General features: G+C 42.4%; 1 pseudogene; it reads right to left on the reverse strand.

The window, feature by feature from the left end:
- Positions 1-5315: 5315 nt before the first annotated feature.
- Positions 5316-5911, reverse strand: LOC118475672 (rho GTPase-activating protein 17-like; annotated as a pseudogene).
- Between the last annotated feature and the right edge of the window lie 300 nt (positions 5912-6211).

Below are 6211 nucleotides of genomic sequence, written 5' to 3' on the forward strand. Positions count from 1 at the left end.
GCAAATGGCAAACGAAGCTTAAAACCAAAAATTACAACACAATACAAACTATTAGTTAATACCTAATTGACCTTCGGGATCTGCGCTCTTTTCAGCAGCCTTAGCCACTTCTCTAGCATCGTGAATGCCCTTTTCACTTTTTTGAATAATTTCTCCTGCCATTTCTCGGCCACCATTATCCCAGATATCAGTAAAAAACTTTCCACCGATCATGCTTGCTTCGGCCGAAGGATCTCTTGCATCTTCAAAGGACAAAGCAGCTTCGGATTGTGCTAAAATTTTTACATGTTCGCAGCCCTTCTTCTCTAAAATGGTGGCAATTCCTCTGGCCCCAGAGAAAGCACATATATCCCCACGGCTATTTAAAATTTCTTCGAAGGCTTCAGCTTCGTGGCCGATCCATTCAATGGGACCTTCGGGATTGCCTCTCATAAAGTTTTCTTCACTTGAGAAGGCGCCGACCCTGGCGAAGCTAGCTTTCAACTTCTTAACGCATTCTATAGATTTGTTATAACATCTCTTCTTGAATGAACGAAGCTCTTCAACAGTTACTTCTAAGTGATTTGCCCATTGGTCGCTGAGTTCTCGCCTTGTTTCTTCAAGTATGCGTTCTTCCTTGGCTCTGGCCAGTTGTTTCCGAAGATCTTCAATTTCGCGCTTCTGAGCTTCAGCTTGACCCTTGAAAGCAGCTTCGTCTTCCTTTATTTTATCTAGCAATGAGTGTAATATTTTATCTTTTTCGAGGCCTTCGTTCCTCAGTTCAATTACTTCGGAACGAAGGTTGCTCAGGGCCATAGCACACCCTTCGTCTTCAGCATCTTTTTGTGCCCTAAGGGCATTGCTAAGTATCAGACCCTGCAAAGAGAAATATGTGTGTTTCAATAAATTTAAACAAACAAAAGATTTTTTTTGGTATCAACAAAGAATACAAGGATCCCATTTGTCGCACCTTTAAGCTATTATAGGCCAGGCTGTCGGCCAGATCGTTCTTCGACAGCACCGAGAGCCCGTCTTCTAAGGTTGGGAATCCGAAGCTCTTGCTCATCTCCCGGCAAACAGAAATTTCCTTGCTGTCAGGGAGACAATACAAAAAGTCTTCTTCTCCACTACCATTGAATATTAACGCCCCCTTTGGATACTTCAGTTTTTGGGCGTAGTGCTGGGCCTCTTGCTCTTCTTTTTCTGATAGTTTTTTCCCCGAAGCATGACGAACAATATAATCACGAACTTTGGAGGACGCTTCGGGGACAACGTCACCCATTTCTTCAACAGAAATTGGCTTTGTTATTTTTTCTTCCTCAGTTTCCAAGGATTTTATCTTTACGGGCTCCGAGGATTTAGCTTCGGCTTCAGTTTTCTGCTCTAGAGTTTTTGCATCAGAAATTTCAGTTGCTGTTTTAAGAGTGGCAGCAGCCTTTTTCGAAGGTGTGCTTGAGGATTTGATTGTTTCCAGTACATCCAGCACATTAGCCATTCTCTTTCTTTTCGGAGTCACTACTGGCACTTTTTGATTTTTTATTGTCTCAACATTTGCTGCAGGACTCACAATTTCTGGTACTTTTTCTTCAGTTGGTTTTTCCACTTCTTCAATTTTTTCTGTGGATGGCGCTTCGGCCACTTCTTTGGTTTCCGGTAGCAAAACCTTCGGTTCTTCCAGTTCTATCCTTTTCAGCGTTTCGGTTATCTCTGCAGCTGCTGGCGGCGTGGCTGGATTGGTTGGCTTTTTAGCCTCGGTGGCCGAAGAAGATTTTCCGGTAAACTCCGGCACCGAAGCTGGTTCGATATAGCGCGGCCGGTGCGTGAGGACATTTATCTTCTTTCTTTCAGGTTCTGGCTCGCTAGGAGCAGTTGCAGCTTCTTCTTTTGCAGAGGTTGTGTTTTTTCTCTTCTGCCTTCGAACGGGGTAGCAATAGTCAGGGTAGACAAACCCAATTGCATCAAATACCCGATTCAGCCTCTTCTTTTTTCGGCCTCCGAAGGCTGCTGACATCGCAGTATCTTCGGCCTTCGAATAAGCACCAAGCAGCTCATCACTTAAATTTTCAATGCTCTTTAACCAGTCATCATCTGGCTCAGCAAATTTATCTCCGAACTTGAAGGTGTACTTCAGTCTCACAAGTCCACCTTCGTCGGCCTCTTTTATGGTTTCTTGTGGCATTTCCCATTTCTCCGCAAGAGGCCACACCCGGAAGGCAATATGCTCTTGTACTAAATCTCTTGTTCCAATAAAAGAGCAGATAACGCCGAAGGCCCTCTGGCATTCTTCGGCAGCTTCACTCATTTCAACCTTCGGCCTCCGAAGGCCGAAGCTTTGCCAAATAGGACGCATAATTATACCTTTGATATCTTCTCGTACTGATAGGTCATTCTTCACATAAAACCATTCTGTCATCCAGTCACCGGGCCATCTCTTCCAAAAAGTTGGTACGGGACAGCTTGCCCCGGACCGAGAGACGAAACTGTAGCAGCCAAAATTATTATGGTACTGTTCCTTGCCCCAAGGTTTTGTTTCCTATAATAATTCGTGTATATTACAGAAGCTTTTTGCATCAGGCTTCAGACCTTGGCTTCTCGCGGCCCACACGAAGATATTTAGCCTTATAATTGCCTCGGGAGTAAGTTGATGAAGATAGACTTCGAAGATTTTCAATACCTCCATGACGAAGCTACTAAAGGGAAATCGTAGCCCAGCTTTCAGAAAGCTTCGGTACACTACGACTTCATTTTCTTCAGGGTGTGGACAAGTCTTCTCCCCTTCGTCGGCCCTCACAATGGACAAATCCCGGAAATACCTTCCTCTCATGTTGACAAGATGATTCTCTTTGATAGTTGATTTACCATAAACTGAATGGCTTGGTCGCCAGGGACGATCTTCGGAGTCTTCACTACCGCTGTCCACATCATAACTGTCACTGTCACCAGTATCCTCAGACAAGCCTTCTAGAATTTCCTTGGTAATTTTTTCTGTGTTTGTCTTCGACATCGCTATAAGAAACCCCAAGTTTTTCTCTTCGTCAAGAGTCAGCTTCGTCTCAGCAGCAGCTTTCTTATCTCCAGACATCTTCGGAAATACTAAAAAACTGTTTTCAAAGCCGAAGCTTCAAAACTAAAAGCTCAGGGAATCTTAGTGCGCAAAAGCTAAAAATCGAGTGAGCGAGAGCAAGTGACAAGAGAGCGTGCCAAATGAGTTTGCGGTATGACCGTATTTATACGCCCAACGCGTTGAAAATTGAAAGACCCCCCTTGTCAGTGAATGTTGCTATTTTAGCAAAGGGAAGGTGTTTTTTCGGACCTTCGGCGAAAAGCCTTCGTCCATTTCGCAATCTAAATTTATTATTTCAAACAAATTAATATTGCGAGGGGCTACTGTTGGGGGCCTTCGGCTTCCGAAGGTCCTCAAAAACAGGATTTAACAGTATTTCTGGAGTATAATGTGTGAACAGGTATCTTTGGATTCAAGTCGACATCACAGTAGACCAGAATAATACGAAGGTTGATACAGCGCCGAAGGTGTGAGCAGGAAAGCTTCGGCATGGCAACAAAATGTGAAACCGACTTAAAGATGAAAAGGCTATTTAGACCTCGATAGATTACTATAGAATTATTATCAAATGTAAAGGGCATGAATGTAATTTTGTATGGGTTGTGCCCCGTGCCTATAAATAGATGAACAGTACCCCCGTACTGTTCACGTTGACTTGTACTCGCTCGTGTGTCACGCTTGTACTTTTGTCTTCTGTCAAGCCGAAGGTATAAATGTAATTCAATATTGTTCTTATTCATCCATGATTATATAATAAGGACATATAAATGATGTTATATGATTATTCATGTTATTTCTCATGTTTCATATGCTTCTTCTTTCATTAGTATAAACTATGCTGATGAAGGTATGTCCTTTATGACCTTCGTTCGAAGATCATTATATCCTAAGGGAAATAATGCTCCGTAGGACGAAGGACTTGACCGATTAACATTTTCTATGTTGCCTTGTTCTTGAAGCATTTGAGAACAAGTCCCCAACATGGTCTCCACCAGAAATCCAAGAATGTGATCTACGACAAGGAAACATATGTGGGGTGAGGTGTATGAGCCTCTGGTCAACGATCAATGGCCACACAACCCCCATTTTGCCGAAAATAGCCATGAATGACCATTTTCAATAATATCGAAGGCTAACACGTACGAGTTTTTAACCAAGAAATGGTTTCCACCAGAAATCCAAGAATGTAATCTATGGCAAGGAAACATATGAGGGGTGAGGTGTACGAGCCTCTGGTCGATGATCAATGGCCACACAACCCCCATTTTGCCGAAAATAGCCATGAACGACCATTTTCAATAATACCGAAGGCTAACACGTACGAGTTTTTGACCAAGAAATGGTCTCCACCAAAAATCCAAGAATGTGATCTATGGCAAGGAAACATATCACTACACCAAAAAAATGAACTTCCTAGAGCCTAAACCCTAGGAAGTTAGCCCTAACCTCTAGGAAGTTAGCTAAACTCTCGAAAGTTAAGCCATCCCGTCGGAAGTTTGGCTCTCGGAAATTTTTTGTCGGAAGTTAGCTTAACTTCCTAGAGCCCTCTAGGAAGTTAGCTAACTTCCTACAGCCAAAGAAGCCTCTCGGAAGTTAGTAGGTTCTCGGAAGTTAGTAGATTCACGTCGTCAGCGCCATCAGCTGACTAACTTCCTACGACTAACTTCCTACGGCTGACCGTAGCCCCTAGGAAGTTAGCTGGCTAACTTCCTACGGCTGACTGTAGCCACTAGGAAGTTAGCTGGCTAACTTCCTATGACCCAATAAGCCTTTAGGAAGTTAATTTGACCAACATTACAAATGTTGTTTATTTTTATTTTACACCACATTTCACAACATAACAAATATATCAACAGCTATATAGCACAACATATTTTCACATAAAACATCCCACACAGAATCACATAACAATATTTAAATCCATAGTCTCATCAATTACATCACAAAAGCCTCATCCATAGTCATAATAAGACACATCTCATCATCCAGTACTAATAAGAGACAATATCTCATACATAGTCATAATAAAAGTCTCAAGTATCAGAACACAATAACATGGAAGCTCACGGTCGCCGATCACCATCGGGTTACAGTGACGAGTGATGGTCGATACCTCCACTAGCGAAGAGGGTTTCGACAAAGTCTAACCCGTCTTCTCGTTCATGCATTGACAAGGTAGCTGGAGGGGGTCTAATATACATGTACAAATGATATTTGTTGAGTTACATCATAATATAACTAGCAACAAGTAAATGATGATGAATTTGCATACCTGATGTTCGGTAGATGGAGATGTAGGTGTAGGTGGAGGTGAAGACCAAGGATAATGAACGGCAGGTGGTGGGGGCACCGGGACGTGTATCCCTTGGGTCTGTGCTAGTTGCTACAAATTTATCGAACTTTTTCACATCAGCATTTTAAATCAATACATATCTTAAAGTGAAAGCTATTATCTTTTGAACTTACTTGTATGAGTGTTTGCTGTTGTTGAATCTGTGTAGCATAATATTCATGTTGCGCAGCTTGTTGCTTCAAGTAATCCTGATGTCGCCTAAGTTCTTCTCGTAGTTGCTCCACTTCTGCTGGATCTTGAGTGGAGCGACGGGAGCTACGAGCAGTAGACCTCGACGAACCTCCACGCTGAACCATCACCTGGCTCGAGTCGATGACGTTAGCAAACATTGTGTACCTACAACACAAGTAACATCACGACAGATTAAGAATACATGTATTGCACTCAACCAATGAAACAATATAAGATATGTAGAGTCCGCACCTTCCATGAGCTTTTTCACCACTTGCATACACAGCCTGAGGATCAATAGGTGAAGTCCTCTAGTCATAGTCTGGTCCGTGCTGACTAGACATCGCCTCGCCATATGCAACCCCATACAAAAGAACAATGCAATCTTACATACAAAAATCCATATAAACAGAACCTACCAAACATTTCAAAACACTCACCACACGATCTGTTGCCGTTTGGCTGCACAACACATCTGGATTTGCAGGATCCGGATTTGCACAACACATCCATGTAAACCTACCAGTTATTCTACATGATCAAAATGTATTAGCTATTGTCATTCAGTTGCTATTCACAAGCATGTCACTATTTTTAAAAAAGTATATGTCCAAATTTGAAATCTTGAAAGACTAAAGACGATG

The sequence above is a fragment of the Zea mays genome, unplaced genomic scaffold (assembly GCF_902167145.1).
Source record: "Zea mays cultivar B73 unplaced genomic scaffold, Zm-B73-REFERENCE-NAM-5.0 scaffold_55, whole genome shotgun sequence".
NCBI lineage: Eukaryota > Viridiplantae > Streptophyta > Magnoliopsida > Poales > Poaceae > Zea > Zea mays.